This window comes from Heterocephalus glaber, unplaced genomic scaffold (genome assembly GCF_053883595.1).
Source record: "Heterocephalus glaber isolate CG9 unplaced genomic scaffold, H.glaber_assembly_v1.0 deba00001481, whole genome shotgun sequence".
Lineage (NCBI taxonomy): Eukaryota > Metazoa > Chordata > Mammalia > Rodentia > Bathyergidae > Heterocephalus > Heterocephalus glaber.
Window position 1 is genome coordinate 33,144,699 of NW_028258317.1, and position 22,587 is coordinate 33,167,285.

At 42.4% G+C, this 22,587-nt stretch overlaps 1 long non-coding RNA gene and 1 pseudogene across 2 annotated transcripts in view; both read left to right on the forward strand.

Moving 5' to 3' along the window:
- LOC110347735 (uncharacterized) overlaps positions 1 to 18,463 on the forward strand; it is a 30,908-nt gene extending 12,445 nt beyond the window's left edge. Inside the window, exons 2-3 of one of the 2 annotated variants that reach the window (XR_015439917.1) lie at positions 5,426 to 5,465; positions 8,368 to 18,463. This is a non-coding gene — a long non-coding RNA (uncharacterized LOC110347735). Of the gene's footprint in view, positions 1 to 5,425 lie in introns of both variants that reach the window. The other variant, XR_015439916.1, reaches the window with a different exon arrangement.
- A 95-nt stretch (positions 18,464 to 18,558) lies between these two features.
- On the forward strand, positions 18,559 to 21,517 carry LOC101696681 (polyadenylate-binding protein-interacting protein 1 pseudogene; annotated as a pseudogene).
- Positions 21,518 to 22,587: the final 1,070 nt, after the last annotated feature.

A 22,587-nucleotide genomic window follows, 5' to 3' on the forward strand; every position in this document is an offset into this window, starting at 1 on the left:
ATCCCAGTTGCTGATTCTTTCTGCTAGTTCCCGTGCTGCTGAGGTTTTGTTCATGAAGCCTTTTCCTATGCCAATGTCTTCAAGAGTTCTACCTAACTTACCTTCCAGCAAGTTTAGTGTTTCTGTCTTAATATTTATATCTTTAATCCACTTTGGTCTTAGTTTAGTACATGGTGATAGGTATGGGTCTAGTTTTAATCTTTGGCAGGTTGAGATCCAGTTTTTCCAACACCATTTATTAAATAGGCTATCTTTCCTCCAATGATGGTGATTGGCTCCTTTGTCAAAGATGAGGTGGCTGAGCATGTCTGGAGTTGTTTCTGGATCTTCTAATGTATTGTACTGATCCTCAGGTCTGTTCCTTTGCCAGTACCATCCTGATTTTATCACAGTAGCTTTGTAGTATAGTTTCAAGTTGGGGATTGTGATACCCCCAGCCATGTCTCTGTTGCTTAGAATTGCTTTAGCTATTCTAGGTCTCTTCTGGTTCCAAATGAATTTTTGGATTGTTTTCTCTAGTTCTGTGAAGTATATTGTTGGAATTTCAATTGGCATTGCATTGAATCTATATAGTAGTTTTGGAAGTATGGCCATTTTCACTATATTGGTTCTTCCTACCCAGGAGCAAGGGATGTCTTTCCATTTTCTTGTATCCTCTTTGATCTCTTTTTTCAGAGCCTAGCACCATTTATTAAAGAGGCTCTGTTTCCTCCAGTGTATGTTTTTGACTCCTTTGTTGATGATCAAATTGTTGAATGTGCCTAGTGTTGTTCCTGCTTCTTCTGTTTCATTCCATTGATCAACATTTCTGTTTTTGTGCAAGTACTATACTGGTTTTATCACTGTAACTTTAGAGAATAACTTCAAATCTGGAATTGTAATCCCTTCTGCTTTATTATTGTTACTCAGAATTGCTTTTGCTATTTTGGGCCTCTTCTGGTTCCATATGAATTTTTGTATTCTTTTCTCTAGATCTGTGAGGAATGCTGTTGGCATTTTTATTGAGATTGTGTTAAACCTATATATCAGTTGGGCCAGGGGTTTAGCTCAGTGGTTCTGCCACCTGCCTCACAAGCACAAGGTCCAGAATTCAATCCCTGGTACAAAAAAACCCACAAAACCCCCTACATATCAGTTTTGGAAGTATAGCCATTTTGACTTTATTGGTTCTGCCTATTCAGGAACATGGGATATCTTCCCACTTTCTGTTGTCCTCTTTAGTTTCTTTATTTTGGTACCAGGGATTGAACTTGGGACCTTGAGCCTGTGAGGCAGGTGGCAGCACCACTGAGCTAAATCCCTGGCCCCCTCTTTAGTATTTTTTCAGAATGATGTAATTTTCTTTGTAGAAGTCTTTCACTTCCGTGGTTAGGTTAATTCCTAAGTATTTAATTTTTCTTGATGCTACTGTGAATGGTATTGTTTTCCTAATTTGTTTCTCAGTGAGTTCATTATTAATGTATAAGAATGCTATCAATTTTTGTGTGTTAATTTTATATCCTGATACATTCCTGAATTTGGTTATTAATTATAGAAGTCTTTTAGTGGAATGTGAGAAACTTCCCTGTTGTTTATCCCCAAAGAAGGGCATAAGCATTGCAGGCTGTAAAGAGTTAACCCCACAACTGGCTTGTTTTAAAAAGTGAGTCTGACCAAAGACTATATGACTCATAGGACGATGTAAATGGTGCACAGGTTGGTACCAACCCCCCTGCCAATGGCCATGGCAGAGGCCAGAGAAAAGGTCCATGAAGCTGGGGGGCTTGATAGAAGATAACATGACAGCCAAGGTCAAAGTGACTCTTATCCAAATTCCATTCCCAGAATTAAAACCTTCTTAACTGAAAAGACAAAGTTAATTCTTTTTTCTTTTTGAGGAGGAACCAGGGATCAAACGCAGGACCTTGCGCTTGCGAGGCAGGCATGGGGCCACTGAGCTAAATCCCCGGCCCTAAGACAGGGTTAATTCTTAACCTCAAGCTACATCTGATCTGTTCTGTTCCTAACACAAGAATGCTTTGTCCCTTCTTTTACAAGCCTTGCCTGCATCAGCAACTTCTCTCTAGCAACCACACCAACCCCCTCACCCCTACCTAACAATGATTGTGTCACCAATAAATATCGGTGATTCTGGCTGTTCGGGGTCTTAGCTTGCTTATCTTTGACCATCCCAGTTCCTTGTTTCTTTCTCTAAATCTTTTTTCTTGCCTTGTGTTGTAGCACTGAGCAGGACATTGGGACCCTCTGCAGGGGTCTCTGGTTTGGAGTTTTTTGGATCTTGTAAGTAGATCATGTCATCTGCAAATAATGATACTTTGATTTCTTCCTTTTCTATTTATACATCAATTTTATTTCTTTCTCTTGCTTGATTGCTCTGGCTAATGTTTCAAAGACTATGTTAAACAGGAATGGTGATAGTGAATGTCCTTGTCTTGTTCTTGATTTTTAGAGGGAAAGCTTTATTTTTTTCTCCATTTAATATAATGTTGGCAGTAGGTTTGTCATAAACAGCTTTTCTCAGATTGAGATAAGATCCTTCTATATCTGTTTCTTCAGTATTTTAATCAGGAATGAATGTTGGATTTTGTTTTTCTGCATCCATTGAGATGATCATGTGATTTTTGTCCGTCCTTCTGCTTAAATGATGAATTACATTTATTGATTTACATATTCTGAATCATCCTTGAATCCCTGGGGTAAACCCTTCTTAGTCATGGTGTATAATCTTTTCAATGGTCTGTTGCATTCTCTTGTTGAGGATTCTTGCATCTGTGTTTATTAGAGAGATTGGCCTATAGTTCTCTTTTTTGGTTGGATCCTTATCTTGTTTTGGAATCAGGGTAATGCTAGCTTCCAGGAATGACTTTAGGAGTACTCCTTCTCTTTCAATTTCATTAAAGAGTTTGATGAATATTGGCATTAGAGCCTCCCTTTTTTTTTGAGACATAGTTTGGACTGGAGATTTAGCTCAGTGGCACAGCGCCTCCCTCAAAAACACAAGGTCCTGAGTTTGATCCCTGGTATTGAAAAGAAAAAAAATGGGATCTGGATATTTTAGGGCTAGGGATTTAGGTCAGTGGCACTGCACCCGCCTTGCAAGTGCAAGGTCCTGAGTTTGATCCCCAATACTGCAAAAACAATTTTTTTAAATCTTCAGTTCTAATGTGTAATTCATGCTGAACTCACTATGTAGCCCAGGCTGGTCTTGAACTCACTGCAGTCCTCCTGCTTCAGCCTCTGGAGTGCTGGTATTAGATATTTTTTAATATTTTGAGGAAAACTAATTCTTGATTCCTTCCTTTTTTTCATACTCTCACTTTATCAGGAAATCCTTTGTGTTCTATCTTCTAAATATATCCAAAATCCATTAACTTCTCTTTATTTCCATTGCCACCATTACTAATTTAAGCCACTGACATATTATTTTTTAAGGAGGGGAACACTTCTTGTAGAATTCTCTTCAGTGTGTTAGATTTTAATATAAAATTAGGCCTTAAGACAGGTTTCCAAAATATATTTTAAAATTCTTACAACTCAACAATAAAAAGACAAATATTTCATTTAAAAATTGGCAAAAGATGTAACTAGACATTTCTCCAAAGAAGACAGACAAGCCTAGGATTTAGCTCAGTGGCACCATGCCTACCTTGCAAGCACAAAGTTCTGAGTTCAATCCCCAGTACCAAAAAAAAAGTCAAAGCAACAGCAAAGAAGACAGACTAGTGGCTGGTAAAGGATGCTCAACATCAGTAGTTATTACTGAAATGTACACAAAATGTACACAAAAAACACAATGAGATATCATTTCATACCCACTAAGATGGCTATAATAGAGAAGCAAAGGAAAATAGCAAGTGTTGGTGAGAATGTAAAGAAATTGGAACCCTCATGTATTGCTGATAAAAATGTAAAATTGGTGCATTTACTTTATTATATGGTCTGGGAGTTTCAAATTTTAAATATAGAATTACCATATGACTCAGAAATCCTACTCCTACATATAGATATATGTATCGGTTATGGGTTCACTAGAAAAACATACTTAATATAAAAAATATATATGATTATATAAAGAGTTTGCTAAGCAGGCTTAGAATGGCCACCTCAGGAACTGTGTAGCAAAATGCAGAATGGCCATCTACACGCCAGGGAACCAGAGGCTCCAGCCAAAGAGCAAGACCTAGAGCCCACTGCAGAGTTGCCAGTGTGAGTCCATGTCAGAGAACTGAAGGGTCTGCATAGGAAGACTGAAGAGTCTGTACTGAAAGCCAGAAGAATATCCAAAGATAATGGCAAAGACTAGAGCTACTCCAAAAAAGAAGAGGAGACTGCCTTCCTCTTTCCCTTTTTATTCCATCCAGGCTGCAAGCCTATTGGTTGGTGCCATCCACATTGGAAGTGGCTCCTCCTTCCTCAGCTTGCAGCCTATGTGTCAGTCACCCATAGACACATGCAGAGCTTTACTAATCTGCTAGGCAGTTCTTATTCAAGGCAAGTTGACATAACACAATTAACTATCACAAAATATATCCAAGAGAATTAAAAACATATAGCCACACAAAAACTTACACATGAAGTTGGGTGTGATGACACGTGCCTGTAATCCTCCAACTTGGGTGGTTGAGGCAGGAAGATTGCTGCCAGTTTGAGGCCAGCTTGGGCTACATAGTAAGTTCAAGGCCAGCCTGAACTACATAAGGAGACCTTATCTCAAAAAACAATAAAACAAAGGTACACATAAGTGTTTATAACAGTATGATTTATAAGAACCATAAAGAGTGGAAACACAAAGACCCAAGTTCGATTCCCAGTACCAAAATAACCCCAAAAAACAAACAAACAAAAAATTGGCAAAGAAAAAAAAAATTTTTTAAACAGAGTGGAAACAATGCTAATGCCAGTTAACAGATGAATGGATAAACAGAATGTGTATGTCCATAAAATGGAGTATTGTTCTTCAGTAAAAAGGAATGAACTACTGATATATGTCACAATGTAAACCTTCAAAATAATATGCCAGTGGCTATAGGTGTAAGCTCAGTGGTAGAGTGCTTGCCTAGCATGCAAGAGGCCTTGGGTTTGATACCCAGCAATGCAAAAATTAAATAAAAATAAAACATTTGCCCAGTGTGGTGGTGCACACCTATAATCTCAGCACTCAGGATGCTAAGGCAGGAGGATCACTCCAAGTTCCAGGCCAGCCTGGGCTGCATAGTGAGTTCAAGATCTGCCTGAACCACAAAGCAAAACCCTGTCTCAAGTAAATGAATGAATGAGTTGCTAGGAGTTTGTTACATTCAAAACAATTTTCCTACATAAATAAAAATCAGTAAAAATATTAGAATCTATGACCTGTGAGGGTAAAAACTTGAAAACAACAAATGTGGGACCACTTAAATAATTATAATTACTCTCTTTTTCCCAGGGCCAAGATACCTGGATTCAGCCATAGAATGGTGTGGATGGTATGTCACAAGTCCTGTGAAACCTCTTCCCTCTGGCCAGCACTGCCCACCACTGCATTCCTTAAGGCATCATTTCCTGCCCTTCCTGGTTGCTGAGTGCTTTCCAGCCTCCTTCCATCCCTCACTTCTACCCAAAGTGCCTTCCTCCCAAGTAGCTTCCAAGGCTACCTTCATTCCCTCAGGTCTTTTCTCAAATGTCACATTCTCAGAGAGTCCTTCTCTTCCTCCCTAAAAAGCATTCAACATTGCTCTTTATTATCTGGCCTGTTTTACATCCCCCCATGCTCTTGTCCTGACATTTAGTATGTTTATTTCTTATCTATATCCTCTATTGCCATATTAGTTCCATAAGGGCGGGAACTTTATTTATTTATTTATTTTTATTTGTTTTGGTACTGGGGATCTAACTGGGGTCATTGCACTTGCGCAGCAGGCAGTGAAACCACTGAGCTAAATCCCCGGCCCTACAGGAACTTTATTTTATTCACTACTGTATGCCTGGTACCTAGTAAAAATTCACAAATATTTGTTAACAAAGCCAGGTGTGGTGGTGCACATCTGTAATCCCAGCACTCAGCAAGGCTGAGGCAAGATGAGCTTAAGGCCAGTCTGGGCTACATAGTGATACCCTGTCTCAAAAAATGAAAGTTCAAGGCTGGGGATTTAGCTCAGTGGTTTCACTGCCTGCTGCACAAGCGCAAGGACCAGAGTTCAATCCCCAGTACCAAAAAAAAAAAAAAGTTCATGGATCAATGAAGTTCATGGACACACTGAGAAGTCTGTTCTCTCTCCCAGCCTTCAGCATCCCTGTTTCTGGTTATTGTTCCATCCCTGGGATTATTTAAACCCTAATGCAGGTGTAGTAGTTCTGTGGGCCGCACATCTCTAAGCCTGCAGATATCCCTGAAATCTCTGGGGCTTTTATCCATATTTGTTCCCTGTGTAGATTTGTAAAACAGTTCTCTGAGTAGAATCTAGAACATTCAAGTCGTCCGCACACACTTCTCTGAGAGCAGAAAACATTAATTAACGAATGCCTAAAAATAACAGCAAACTACCATATTCTGGCTTTAACTGACTAGAGTGATGTGTTAATTCTCAACCTTACGATTTATTTACTACTGCCTGCCACCTTCATTAAGGATTATTAAAGTAGTGGGGGGGGGGTTGTCAAAAGGAAAATTGTATTTGTGTTTAGTCACCAAGTTTTTGTTTTCATTTTTGTTTTTTTGTTTTGTTTTTTGTTTTTTCACTTTTGTTTTTAATGGTACCAAAGTTTTATTGAAATAGGAAAAGCAACAGGCTCAGCAGAGCAAGTTTGGGCCAAGTAAAAGTTAAGAAAAGAAGTACGGCCTACAGCCGGGAGGGCAGCCACCATGTGAGAGGAACACAGGCCCAGGCACAATTTCAATTGCTATTTTAAATACTCTTTTGAAGCACTAATAGCTCCTAATGAAGATCATTGAGTAAGAAACTAAAAGAAGGCAAGCTTTGGGAGAAATTCTAAATCTGTTCCCACTGCTCATCTGAACTCCAGATCTGCATAATCTGGGACATGCTCTTCATTTCACCTACTTCTCCACAGTTAAACTCAACCAAAACTGTAGAAGAGAGCAGACAAGGCTTTTGAATCTTAGTAGCTATTAAAGTTCTTTAATATACCTAAGGCTATGATTCCTTACCCATAAAATACCCATTTGTGAGCAGTTTAAGGTTAAAAGTTGGGGCACTGGGTGGAGTAGTGCAGCCCATAACCCTCCCACTCTGGGAGGCCAAGGCAGGAAGACTGCAAATTCAAGCCCAGTCTGGGCAGTTTAACAATGTAACAAGGCCCAGTCTCAAAATAAAAAATAAAAATACTGTGAATGGAGCTCAATGAGAAGGCCTTAGATTCAATCCACAGTACTGGGTGGGGGTCACAAGTTGGAGGCCAGCCAAGGGTACAGAGCCATTTCAAGGCCAGCCTGGACTATATAGCAAAACCCTTGTCTCAGAAAAGACAGAGATTAAAAATTGGGGCTACCAGCTATTTCCCTTCTTGGTATCTTCCCAAAAGAATTAAAAGCATCATACCACAGCCATATATGCACACCCATGTTTATAGCAGCACAATTTGTAATAGCTAAATCTTGGAAACAGCCCAAATCCCCATCAACTGATGAATGGATAAAAAAGATGTGGTTTTTCTATATACTGGAGTACTACTCCACCGTAAAGAAGGATGAGCTTCAGACAGTTATAGCTAAATGGATGCACCTTGAGGCCATACTCTTAAGTGAACTAAATCAGACACACATGTTTAAATACCACATTGTTTATCTGATGTGAGAAACCAAAAGTGGAAATAAGGACTAAAATGTATAATAGATATTGGGAAATGGGAAGAAAATATTCAAATGGGAAGGGGAACAAAAGAGGAGGGAGGGTAAAGGGAAGGAAGGGACAAGAAAAAAGTGAAAATAGAAGGAAAAAATGGAAACAGCTTTTACATAGGGAGGGGAGGAGGCTTGAGGGGAGAAGGAAATGGGAAAAAAGAAGTGGGGATATAGCATGTACAGGTGCAAATCCCCATGATGAGTGTTATCATTCTATATGCCTAAAATGTACCAATAAGTGTTTTGCTATTAAAAAAAAAAAAAAGTAAAACTAAACAAACCAGAAAAAAATTGGGGCTACAAATGTATCACAGTGGTAGAGCACTTGCCTAGCATGTGGGAGACTCTGGATTCAATCCAAGCACACACACAAAAAAACCCAAAAACATATTGTTGTTTTACCTGCACTGGAGATTGAACCCAGTACCTCACACTGCGGTGTGCACCCAGCACTGTTTTATTTGTTATTTTGAGACAGGGCCTTGCTAAATGGCTGAGGCTGGGCTTTAACTTGGTACCCTTCTCAGCCTGCAGGTGGAGACCACAGGAGTGCACTGCCCCACCCCACCCTACTCACACTGAGGCTGCCACTCCAGCGCCAAGGGCCAGTCACCATGCTGGATGCTCAACCTTCACTCCCCACTCCTGGGCCGAGGTTGCATCACTGTAGCGTCCCCCAGGTCCTGTGTGTAAAGTCTGCACAGTGACTGCCATGTGGTCAGGCACAGCTTGGCACGCCAGCCTTCACACCAAATCCAGTCTGATGCGTTTCTGTAAGCTGTATGCTGCAACAGAGCAAGCACATTTGTTTGCTATTGTTCATGCCTGGTTTTGTACTATAGTGGCAGAATTGAGGAGTCATGATGTAGACTACATGGTCCACAAAGGCAAAAGTGTTTTGTATCTGATCCTTTACCTGGACTAGAGGACACCAACAAAAGTTTGATGCCAGGGCTGGGAATTTAGCTCCATGGCACAGTGCCTGCCTGGCGAGCACAAGGTCCTGAGTTCAAGTCCCGGGACAGGAAAAAAAAAAGTTTGATGCCAGGCATGGTGGTGCACGCCTGTGATCCCAGAACTCTAGGAGGTTGAGGAAGGAACATTGCAAGTTCAAGCCTAGCCTAGGCAGCTTGGACTTAGCAAGACCCTGCTTCAAAAAATAAAAAAGGGCTGAGGGTGTGGCTCTGTGCAAAGGCCCTGGGTTCCATCCCCAGTACCACACACACATACAAGATATAAAGGAGAAAAATCTGTCTCTTGTGGGAAATCTTAGGAGGGAAAAATTATCCTCAGTTGACTGGGCACAGTACTGGGGGTGAACCTGGACTTTTGCACTGAGCTACATCTCTATCACCAAGCTTTTGTTTAATTTTAATTTTTGAGACAAGGTCTCTCTAAGTTGGCCCAGCTGGACTGAAACTTGGATCCTCCTACCTCAGCCCCCCCAGAGGCAGGAGGGTACAGGCATGCACTGCCACACCCAACTGACAAGTATATTCTCATATGTAAAAGACCCCTCAGTATGTCCTGATCACAGATCATTATAAGCCTGTTCCAACAACACATGTAAATCTATGTCTAAACAACTGCCAGATGTGGCACACACCTGTAATCCCAGCATTTTGGAGGCTGAGGCAGAAGGATTGCCACAAATTCAAGGCCAGTCTGGGCTACATAATGAGTTCAAAGCCAGCCTGAACTACACAGCAAGATTCTATCTCAAAAATAAATAAACAAATAAGTAAATACTGTACTAAAAATAAAAACCTAAAACTCTGGGTTGGGGATTTTGGCTCAGTGGTAGTGTTTACTAAATACACATGTGTCCTTGAGTTTGCTCCCACCTCTGAAAAACAATGTTGAAATGTACCTGTGAGCCCAGCCTAGGCACAGGGCAGTAATCCCAGCACTCAGAGAGGCTCAGGAAGGAGGGTCTCAAATTTAAACCCAGCCTGGGCAATTTAGAGACTTAGTGAGATCCTGTCTCAGAGTAATAAAAGGGTGGGGATGTAGCTCAGTGTAGAGGTCAATCCCTAGTCTTGCAAAAATATGAATAGGAGATGTATAGAGAAATGTGCAGCTAAAAATAATATGCACCAGAAGATCATTATTAGTAGTATTACTTTTGACATGCTAGTGATTGAACCCAGGCCTTTCAAATTCTAGCCAGCCTCCACCAGGGCCACACCCCTGGCTGTCAGAGATCACTTTCAACATCTGTGGGAATATCAATGCACACCTACAGATGTGCAGAAACACTATCACCATGGCCAGTGAGGTTGTGCATAATTCATTTTCTTCAATTTGCTTAACTATCTTCAATGAACACATTTTCAATCATTGAACAAAAGCTACACAGTGTGGCTGGGCACACACCTGTAATCCCAACCCTTGGGAGGCTGAGGCAGGAGGATTGAGAATTGAGGCAGGAGGCCAGCCTGGGCTACGTAAGGGGACCCTGTCTCAAAAACCAGAATAGATAAATACAGGTATAAAATGCTTAAATCAAGAATATGTTTCAAGGGCCGGGGATTTAGCTCAGTGGTGCCGCCACTTGCCTTGCAAGCACAAGGTCCCAAGTTCACTCCCCGGTACCAAAAAAAAAAAAAAGAATATGTTTCACTATAAGTTAAAAAGTAAAGTCTATGAGAAGTAGACTGGAAGAAACAAAAGCAAACAGAGAAGTTGGATTTTATTGGTGAGAAAGGTCTGCTTTTTAAGGAGAACAGAAGATTACTCGTGGATTTGGAGATGGCTGTGTCAATACAAGGATGTGTTTTTGTGCCTATCTCTTTATTCTCCTGCCAAGTGGAAGGAGCACAAAGCTGGCAGAAGAAACTGATAAGGACTTTCAGCTGACTGGGCAAGGGGTTTCTGGGGAGGAGGCAAAGAAAACTAATTCTTGAAGTCATTTTGTGTAGCAAGAGAAAAGTCTGGACTTGATTAAGATGGAGAAAAACGTCACTTGAGCTCTTGTTTCCAGAGGAAGTTTGAGAGTACATTGGCCTGAAGTGCGGGGATCCTCTTGACAGGAAATCTTTTCTGAGAATTATATTCTGGCCACCCAAGGTGGTGAGGACTGTAATCCCAGCACTCTAGGAAGCTGAGGCAGGAGAATCGAAAGTTGGAGCCCAGCCTGGACAACTTAGTGACTTGGTGAGACCTTGTCTTAAAATAAAAATAAAAAAGAAGCTGAATGTGGTGGCGCATAACCGTAATCCTAGCTCTCAGGAGGCTCAAGCAGGAGGATCTCTGTGAGTTCCAAGCCAGCCTAAGCTATACAGTTAGACCCTTTCTCAAAACAAAACACAACAAAAGGCATGGCTCAGTATGAAGGCCATGGGTTCAAGCCTCTGTATCAGAATAATAATATATCATATTATTATATGGTCTTTATTTTATTATTATACTCATATTATATAGTATTACATTCAGGGTCAGTTAGAAGAAAGCCTTCTTACTTGGTCTGTGCTTAAATCCAAGATGGTTTGGTTTGATTTTGTTTTGTTTTGCTTTGTTTTGTGAGACAGTCTTGCTATGTACTGTATTCCATGCTGGCCTTGAACTCACTATGTAGCCCAGGCTGGCCTGAAACTCATGGTGATCCTCCTGTCTCAGCCTCCCCAGTGCTGGGATTACAGACATGTGGCCCATACCCAGGTCACATGGTAATTCCTTAACAAATCTCCAAGTGATTAATCCCACCAAACACACACACACACACACACACACACGCACATCTCCAAGTGATGGCCTCTTCCAAGGGAGTCACACACAGACCTCACAACAGAAAATTCATTCTCAGGAATTCCTCCAGAAGCAAGTACTTAAACGGATGTAGGTACACTAATTTACTTGCTTAATGCTGCTGTACCTCTACTGGCTGATATAACCCATAGTATACTGTGTAGGCAGATAACAAGGTTGGTTGCCTTCGGCCAAATGACACATGAGGTAACCTCATCTCCTACCCAGCTTTACCCAATCCACTCATCTAGGGAACTGTTCACATTTTTGACCCTCTTAAAAAAATATACAGAAGCTTTATTATTTGATATCAGTCTTCCTGGATTCCCTTTGTATTCTGAATCCTATTATTAGCATTTTCTGCTTTAACCCTGATATGTGAGCTTAGCTTTTGATTCTGGTTTTATTTGGTTTCTCTTATTTGTTTGTTTGTTTGTTTGTTTGTTTAGAAGCAGGTTTTCTTTATGTAGTTCAGGCTAGTCTGAGCTCCTGGTGATTCTCCTCCCTCAGCCTCCTGAGTGCTGGGATCACAGGCGTGTGCCACCACTCCTGGAAAGTTTCTCATATTTTACATCTTACCTTTGGTGTATTCTTCTACTTTTGTTCTGTCCAGGGCTTGTACCTTATTCAAATTCCTAAGCTTGACATCTCCACAAGCTCCACCCACATACCTCTTGAACTGAGATATTATTAAATCCTAGAGAGGAAACCACAGGGGAAATTCTTGATCAGCTAGAAAAGCATCTTTCATAGTCTCTCGATATGATCTGTTCCTAGGTGAAGGGTCCTCACATAAAACCCTAAATCTGTTAACCCAAAACACATTCTACAAGAGTTATCTGTTTATACAGCCTTTTCCCTAGAAGGGACAAGAACCTGCTAGACCAGTTGCCACCCTGAATTTAAAAAAGCCTTCCCTGTGATACATGCATACTTGGAAGCAGTATGCTCCCTGCAGTCGCCCTCACACTGGTCACCAGATGCAGACAGACACACTTGCCTGCAGTGCTGTCCAGTTCGGTACTAGGTTAGCAGGAGGAACAAGGTCTCCCTGTCCATTGGCTCTGTGCTGCTGTGGCCTCGCCGTCCACCTTTCCAGATCCTACCCCTCTGTCAGTCTAGGTGTGGTGGGCACACAAGTGCACACTTGTGTGGCACACCGGTACACACTTACCCAACAGGAGTTTGTGAAAGCTCTCTTTTTTTGAGACAGGGTCTCACTATGCAGTTCGGGCTGGCTTTGAGCTCACTCCAACTCAAGGTGATCCTCCTGTCTCAGCCTCCTGGGAGCTGGGATTACAGGCATGCAACACCACACCTGGCTCACATACCCTCATAAAATCTTATCATGGGTACTGAGTTATGTCAGTTTGTATTATAATGTTAAATTAGTAGCATAATTAACATATAACATTATGTCATGAACCTGGAGCTGTTAGAACTACTTAACTTTTTTTGGTACTGGGGATTGAACTCAGGTCCTTGCACTTACAAGGCAGGCAGCAGAACTGCTGAGCTAAATCCCCACCCCATACTTAACTTTTGAGTATCAAATAATGCTGTCTTCTTGGAAATACACACACTTTGATACAATTTGAGAAGACTAACTCCCTAATAAATGTCCCATCAGCCTGCCACAAATTCCTACTAGTAGGGGCTCATATCCTTGTGTCTTAGTGGCACACATCTGTAGTCTCAGCACTCAGGAGGCTGAGGCAGGAGAATGATGAGTTGAGGCCAGCCTGAGCTACAGGTAGTAAAACCTTGTCTCAATAAACAAATGGGCCAGGCATGGTGGCACACACCTGTAATTGAGGCTGAGGCAGAAGCATCACCATGAGTTCAAGGCCAGTCTGAACTGCACAGCAGGACCCTGTTTTTTTTTTTAAAAAAAAACCCAAAATAAGAAAAACCAAACAAACAAAAACAGGCACTGTGTAAAATAAGTGAAACAGAAATAGAGACACACCCCCAAGGGCTTAATAGGTAAGGTTATACAGTAAGAACATTGAATTCAACTTCTTTATTTTATTGTCTAGATTTATATTATTTTATCTATCACTTAACAAGATTAATTAGGATTAATCTATACTCTGTTGGGCATGGTGGCAGATGCCTGTAATTTCAGCTATCTGGAAAGTTGAGGCAGAAGGATCACAGTTCAAGCTCAGCTTGGATAATTTAGTGAAACACTGTTCCAAAAGAAAAGTTTTTTAAAAGCTAGAGATGTAGCTTAGCACCCCTGGTTCAATTCCCACTACCCCCCACACACACACGCACACGTGTGCACATGTGTGTGAATTGATGGAGCTCACACCAGATCAGGTGGTACATACCTATAATTCCAGCTACTTGGGAAGCTGAAGCAGGAGAATCACAGATTCAAGCCCAGCCTGGGAAATTTAGCTACTTAGTGAAACCTGTCTCCAAAAAATGGGTGAGGGGATTCTGGGAGTGCAGCTCAGTGCAAAGGCACTGGGTACAGTCCTGAACTGCAAAAGCAAAAAACAAAAGATGGGATGTAGCTGAAGGGTAGAACACTTGTTTGAGCTATAGTACTGAGAAAACAAAATTGATGTGTAGTGTGGTGACTGAGTCTTGTAGTGATCTAGGGATGGTGTAGGACCTCCAGATGATACAAGGGAAGTACAGTGGACCCCTGAGTTAGGACCAGCATTTTAGTTTTCACTTACAAAGTCTTGAGTTACATCCCAAATGCAGCCGCTTGTGCTTCCAGATGGTCTCAGGTACAGATTTAACCCTGAAAGCATTCTGGAAGGAACATTACAACGTACTTCCCTGTGTGGGGTTAATTGGGAAATCCTGGGCCAATATCTCTCTAAAGGACACTGAGATCTGCCTGAAAGAAAGTGTGGCCCAAAATTACACAAGAGAGAGACTTTGAAAGCAATTGACCAACTTGAGTTACAACCAGCCCTTGGGAACAAATTTAGTTCAAAAGTCAAGGGTCCATTGTATTATAACTCCCAACCTGTTAGATGTCTGATACACCAAGTTTGTGTTCTCTAAATTAAAGAATGAGTTCTAAGAACAATGGAGGTTAAGAGTAGGAAATATTTAATGAAATTTTGGGGGCCGGGGATTTAGCTCAGTGGTTTTGACACTTGCTGCGCAAGTGCAAGGATCCAAGTTCGATCCCCGGTGCAAAACAAAAAACAAAAAAAACCACTACAAAGCAATAAGAAAGACAATTGGGCTGGGGATTTAGCTCAGTGGTTCTGGCACCTGCCTTGCAAGCTCAAGGTCCCAAGTTCGATCCCCGGTACCAAAAAAAAAAAAAAGAAAGAAAGAAAAAAATCAGAAGTTAAAAAAAAAAAAGAAATTTTGGAATTTTTTTTTTTTTTGTACCAGGGATCAAACTCAGGACCTTATGCTTGCCAGTCAGGCTCAGTGCCACTAAGCTATATCCCTCGCCCAGGAAATATTTATTGAAGAAAAGATAGCTCCTAAGAGAGACAGTAGGGTCCCCCCCAAAAAAACTGAGTTGCCCATGAGAGACCACTGCTCAAAGAAGTTTTATAGAGCAAAATCATGAGGTAGACATGAAGTGGAACAAAACTATGGTCAACCAATAAGACTCCAAGTATAGTCACTTGGGTAGTATTGTTCATGGAAAGAACCTTTCCTGGAAGGGCTGGGTCAGGAGGTCTTGGTCCCCCACCCAGGTGACTGATGCCTATCTAGACTATCAGTCATTATGGTTTATCCCTGGGGAAGTAGTAGTAGTCATTTCATCTTTCTCTTGAGGTTTGGCCTTTAATGAATTCAACTCTGCCTACTACATGTGTTCTTTTCTTCTGCCCTGGCTTCATTGAGAGCCTATCCCTGACTGCCTGTAGTATTTCTTAGTTATCTATAATAGGGGTTTTCTCCATCACGAGGTACAGGCAACATGGCCACTGTCTTTGTGAAGCTCTGTGTGCATGTAGTAGTGGGGACTGATCTGCTAGGCATGTACTGACATCATGTGTGTGAGCAGAGAAGAGACCACCAGGCAGGCACTGTGTGAGCAACAAGGTGTTTATTTCTCTCCAGCAGGAGTGGGCTAAGTCCAAAAAGGAAGTCAGGAGCCAGGGAGGAAAACAAAGGCTTTAAGGGGGAAGGAAGAGGTTGCTGCCTCAATGGATTTGGGGCAGAGAGGGTGAGGTCACACTGCTTGGACCGGCATGTAGATGTGAGTGTGATCACGTTTCTCAGGACGGTGGTGCAGATGTTATCGAGCTTCCCGGAGCCAAGGAGCTGGGTCGTGGTGTCTTGTCTTTGTTCTTCTTTGAGATTTCCTGCTGTCTGCCAAGGCTCAATGGCCTGGCCGCACTCAGCCTGCTCGGCTGCCGTGGAGATGAGCCTTATCTGTTGGGCATGACAGTGTGTACCAGGCTTGTGGTTCTTCAAATGCAGAGGAATGAAGATGAGAATCAAAGGGGAAGGTTAGGAGAGTTTCTATTGGAAATAAGGAGGAGAACAGCTCCTGGATTGCCAGGAGGGGTCCTGAATAGAGTTGCCACATGCTCCCCCACCCCACCTAGAGCTAATCACAGATAAAGCAAGAAATTGCTCAGTTTTGCCAAGTTGGTGGTACAGTCCTGTAATCCCAGCGCTTGGGAGACTGAGGTAGAAGGAGCACCACAAGGAGGCCAGCCTGGCTACATAGTGAGTTCAAGGACAGCCTGAACTGCATGGCAAAAACTCTGTCTCAGAAAAAAAAAGAGAGAGAAATTCCTCAGTTGTTCAGTGGTCACCTGTCACATGTGGCTCTTTGGATTTATAGTGACCAATTGGGACTCAGGCTTTGACTCAGTTCTTCAATATGTAGGGTTTACAGGAATCTGGGATCTTAGAAGATACTGGTTTGGGCCGGGGATTTAGCTCAGGGACACCACACCCACCTGGCAAGTGCATGATCCTGAGTTCGATTCCAGTACAAAAAAAGAGAAGATACAGGTTAACTTGCAATATAATTTCCTCAAAGTTCAGGGATTTAGTATGGAGTGGCTGCACCTCCCATTAGTAAGGGGTGGGGTGCATCCCATATTCCCTGAGGAGATTCACTATTTGTCCGAAGTCCTAGTTCACTGTCTATTCTTAATTTTTGTCTGTAAGACTGGTCACTCAACTCTATCTCAGGCTCTTCTGTTACCGGGTTTGGGGTGCTGGAGTCTCCTTCTGGAAGTGGTTTCTAGGTTCTTTCTGTCCTGAGCAAAGAATTGGTCAAGACAAGTGCAAATGGTAACAAAGTTTTATTAAAGGTAGGAAAAGAAACAGGTTCTGCAGGGCAAGTTTGGGCCGAGTAAAACTGAGAAAAGAGGGCTGGGGATTTAGCTCAGTGCTTTTGCCTCCTGCTGCACAAGCAAAAGGACCTGAGTTCGATCCCCCGTACAAAAACAAAAACAAAAAAACTGGGAAAAGAAGTACAGCCTTCAGTGTGAGGGTGGCCACCATGGGAGAGAGAACACAGGGGCAGAAACTCAGTGTGGACATCCTGTTGGTATAGCCCACGCCCCAGGCTGAGGTCAGGTCCAGGTATCCTACTGAAAACCTGCTCAAATTCTCTTGAGAAATCCACATGCAGGCTTTGGGAACTGCTCTGCGCATGTGTCCTGTTACTTCAAAATTAACAGTTCACATCTGCTTCCCAGTCGGCTTTGCCATACCCTACTCTTCTGTCTCACTTCAGTAGCTAGAGGCCTTACTCGCAAACTAACTAAATACATTATTTTCTACAGTACCACTGACCTACATCCTCACCTCTGTTTCTAAATTTTATTTTGAGACAGGGACTAGTCTTATGATCCTCCTGCCTCAGCCTCCTGATTCTCTGGGATTACAGATGTTCACCACCATGCCCAATTTAATCCAAGCTTTAATGCATAGACAATTGCCAGGGATTTTATTAAAGTGCGGTTAGAGCTGATGTTCTACATCTCTGATAAAATCACAGCCCATGTTTTTGGTGCACAGACCATACTTCTAGTACCACACACTGAGTGAAGAGAAATTGTCTCACTGAAATGATCTCACTGTAGTTCAGACTGGCTTTGAATGTGATATAGGGGGAAGAGATGTAATTCCCAAAACTGCTAGAGGTCTGTCTGAAATGTGAGTTTGTGTTCTCTAAAATCGAAGAATGAATTCTAGGAACAACGGAGGTTAACAGTAGGAAGAATTTATTGAGAGAAAGATAGCTTATCTAGACAGATGGAAGGGTGACCAGAAGTGGGTTGCCCACAACCCTGCTTCTCAAAGGTGTTTTATGGGACAAAGCCACCAGGTGAGGCGGGTTCAAGGTGGGACAAAACTATAGTCAACTAGTAAGATTGCAAGCACAGTCACTTACGTAATACTGATCCAATGGCAAATCACAAGGTGGACAAAACTCATCAACCAATAAGGTTATAACAAGTATAGTCACTTAGGTGATATTCATTAAATGGGGATCCCGTGGGGAAGCAAGCCACGTAGCAAATGCACAAGGATTTTTGACCAGGGATCTTTCCTGAAGGGGTGGGTAAGATCTTGGTGTGGTACTTCATCCTCTTTTACAATGCTGGCCTTCAGTGAATGTTTCTCGATTGTCCTCCATGTTGGCTCCGCACAGGCCAGCCCTGTCTAACTGCCTACAAGATATCTAATTAACTTACCTATCTACAATAAACTCACTATGTAGCCCAAGCTGGTCTCCAATTTGTGGTGATCCTCTTGCCTCAGCCTCCCCAGTGCAGGGATTACAGGCATGTGCCACCACACCTGGCAGAGAAATTATCTTGGGCCACATAGAAAATAGGGCCAGAGATGTACCTCAGTGGTGCTGTGTCTGCCTGGCAAGTGCAAGGTCCTGAGTTTGAGGCCCAGTATGAAAAAAAAAAAAATATATATATATATATATATATATATATATATATATGCATGTGTTTGTGTATATGTATGTTTCATACACATAAGTAACACAAAACTTCCTTTTATATTTCTTATAAAAAAGAAAACGCAAGCCCAAGTTTAGTAACAGAAAACTTACACATCACTAATAATCATAAACACCTGTCCTCAGGCATCCAGGTGTAGGCCAGTTGAAATAACACCAGTTACTGCTGCATTTTACTCACCAGGCCTCACTGTGCTTGTAGCAGCGTGGGCAGATTCGCCCCACTCTGCACCCACACGACAGTCCACACTGGCGCTGTGCAACTGAGTCACGAACAGTGTCACAGAGTCGCATGAGCCGGACACGGCACAAATGCTGTGACCACCCTGGCCAGCAAAACCTCTGCGTCTCCTTCCCGAGACCTTGTAGATGTGTGAAGACTTGGTCCCCTGCCTTTCCCCGCTTCTCCTGGGGTGCTCCTCCTCCCTCCCCTGGGGTGCTTATTAACCAGGTCCTGTATTTGTATTTATGGACCATTAACTGTCTTTATTTGAGAGATAAGAAAGATCGGTGAAAGCAGCTGTCCTGGGGAGGTTTGGGGGAGAATCCGAAAGCGGAGGCAGCGGCGGGGTCCCAGGGCCTAAGCTGCCGTCCGCCCCTCCCGAATCAAGGAAGGAGCCGAGTGGCCCGCCGCCCTGGTCCTCCCTGAGGCCTGAGTGAGGCCCAGGGGCGAGAGCCGGCCCGCCGCGTCTCCCCCGCGTCCTAGCCGGAGCGCAGCGGCAGCGGCCCCGCAGGAGGAGGAGGAGGATGTCGGACGGTTTTGATTGGGCTCCAGAACAAACAAGGCCCCTGAGAGCTCCACCTAGCTCACAGGATAAAATCCCCCAGCAGAACTCAGAGTCAGCAATGGCTAATCCCCAAAAGGCTGTGGCTCTTGTGTTAATGTCTAAGCTGTCTGCCAACGCCCCCGAATTTTACCCATGAGGTTATGCTGCTTATACAATGTCGTACTGAATATGAAGTTAAAGATCAAGCTGCTTTCATGCATTTGTACTCTTTCTGGGAGAACTTTATCTTAACCTGGAGATCAGGGGAACAAATGGACAGGTTACAAGAGCAGATATTCAAGTTGTTCTGTGTGAACTGCTGAACACTCTCTTCTCTAATCCAGTGGATGACAATTTAATTTGTGCAGTAAAATTACTAAAGTTGACAGGGTCAGTTTTGGAAGATGATTGGAAAGAAAATTAAAGACTGATATGGAAGAAATTATTCAGAGAATTGAAAATGTCCTAGATGCAAACTGCAGCAGAGACGTAAAACAGATGCTCTTGAAGCTTGTTGAACTCTGGTCGACTAACTGGGTTAGAGTCCATGCAACCTCAACATACAGAGAAGCAACACCTGAAAATGATCCTAACTACTTTATGAATGAACCAACATTTTATACATCTGATGGTGTTCCTTTCACTGCAGCTGATCCAGATTACCAAGAGTAATCTCGAGTTACTTGAAAGAGAGGAGTTTTTTCCAGATTATGAAGAAAATGAAACAGCTTTATCAGGGGCTGGTGATCCATACTTGGATGATATTGATGATGAGATGGACCCAGAGATTGAAGAAGCTTATGAAAAGTTTTGTTTTGGTTTTTTTTTTTTTTTTGGTATCGGGAATTGAACTCGGGTCCTTGCACTTGCACAGCAGGCAGCGAAACCACTGAGCTAAATCCCCAGCCCATGAAAAGTTTTATTTGGAATGAGAACATAAACGAAAACAGTAAAGTTAAATTTCAGCACATCAGTTTTATAAAACAATTTACGTATGATGATTTAGCAGAACACAGGAAAGCAAGAACACATGTCATACGTATACCAAATTAAGGATGCTGAGTTATGTTACTAATGTATGCAACTTTAATTTTAACACTATCTGCCAAAATAAACTTTATTCCCTGTAACTTAAAAAAAAAGAGAGAGCAGCTGTCCTTTGTTCAGACCATTTCACCTTCCCTTTATGCACCCAAAGTTTGCTGTTTATTTTGTAGGTTTGAGAAAAGTGATTGTAGCACAGGGCTTGTTTTGATCTTTGTTCCTATTCCCTCAGTGTAGGGTGATTGGTAAACATTTCAGAAGCCAGTGGCTGCTGGGCTCTATTTTAGCTGTCTGAGAACCATAGAATTATAGAGTTTTTTTGTTTTTTTGTTTGATTGATTGGTACAGGATTGTAGTGCATGATTACATTCATCATGGAGAGGTGGCACATATACATACATAGTTTTTCAACTTTTTTTGCAAACTTATTAGTGTAGGGCCAGGACGCCCTGTAGGTAGGGAAAAGACAGGATGAAGGCCTCATTGAGCTTTATTAAAAATTAGTAAGTGGACCGGGATTTAGCTCAGTGGTTCTGTTGCCTGCCTTGCAAGCACAAGGACCCGAGTTTGATCCCTGGTACAAAAAATAAAAAAATAAATTAATAGGCAGTTTAGGCCTAGGTAGCCAGACTGGAGCAATTAGAAAGACAAAAGCTCTGGGAATGTCCCAGGTAGCGATTAACATAAGAATTGCACACTTCCCCTTTACTTAATCCTTAACAGTAAACTACCTGTCCAACACACACACACACACACACACACGCGTGCGCGCTCAAGGACCGAGAATAGCCTGGCCTGCAGAATCCAAGGTCAAGGTGAAGGACAGGCCGGGGAGCGGGTCGGACTCCAGGAGCCCAGCCGGGAAGGAGCCCCGGAAAAGGAGCTGGAGACCGCTTCCCAAGCACCCCCCTCTCAGATCGCCCTACTCCTCTCTCTTCCCCCTCTCCCCCACCTTCTAATAAATCGTCATCTGATTTTAAACTCTGTTTCTTTAGCTCTTTTACGGATGCTGGGTTTGGGGCCGAGGCGTGGGTGCAGCGCCCTCAGACGCGGGTTGTGGTATTGCAGCCCCGTGAGGTCGGTGTGGGCGGGCGCAGAGCTCGTCTTATCCTCTTTCACCCCTTTCCGTTTTCTCCCTCTCCCCTCCCCCATCCCGCGACCCCCTTTTTGGTACATGTTTGCAGAACATAGTGTTTACATTCCTTTGGTACACGTAGTTAACACATCCCAATTCCTTCCCTTTTTGGGATAATCTATCTCCTACTTCCTATTATCTTTTACTTTGCTTTTTTTTTGTACCGGGGATCGAACTCAGGTACTTGTGCCTACAAGCAGTGGAACCACTGAGCTAAATCCCCTGCCCTACTTTGCTCTTTAACTGCGGGTGACTCACAAGATAAACAATGTGATATTTAAGCTTGTACCTCTGATTTATCCCACTTAACACATCATAATGCTTTTTCATCAACTTCATCTCCTTGCCTTCCCCCCTCCCTCCATCACTTGGTCCTCTTCCTAAAAAAAAAAAAAAAAAAAAAAAAAAGGATGACATTTTAAAAAAAGGGCCGGGGATTTAGCTCAGTGGTTTCGCTGCCTGCTGCGCAAGCGGAAGGACCTGAGTTCGATCCCTGGTACCAAAAAAAAAAAACATGATGACATTGGTCCCCTTCCTTTTTGGAAAAGATCTATCTCCCTATTTCCTATTATCTATCTTTTATTTTACCATTTATTTATAATTTGGGTTTCTCATATAAGGGAGATCATGCAATATTTAAGCTTGTGTGTCTGATTTATTTCACTTAACATGGTTTCAAGATGCATCCATTTTCCTACAAATCACTCAAGTTTATCCTTTATGGCACAGTAGCACTCCACTGTGTATAAATGCCACATTTTCTTTATCCAATCATCTGTTGATGGCCATATAGGCTGCTTTCAAGATTTAGCTTTACTGGGCTGGGGATTTAGCTCAGTGGTTAAGTCGCCTGTTGTGCAAGCACAAAGACCCCCGTTCAATCCCCGATACCAAAAAAAAAAGATTTAGCTTTATTATGAGTTGCATTGTGATAAACATGGATGTGTGTGCATCACTATAATATGATGTCTTTAATGCTTTTGGGAAGATACCTAGAAGGGGAATAGCTGGGTCAAATGAAATTTCTAGTTTTAGTTTTTTAAGAAATCTCCATAATAATTGTACAACTAGTTTACATTCTCACCAACAATGTAGAAATGTCCCCACCCAACCC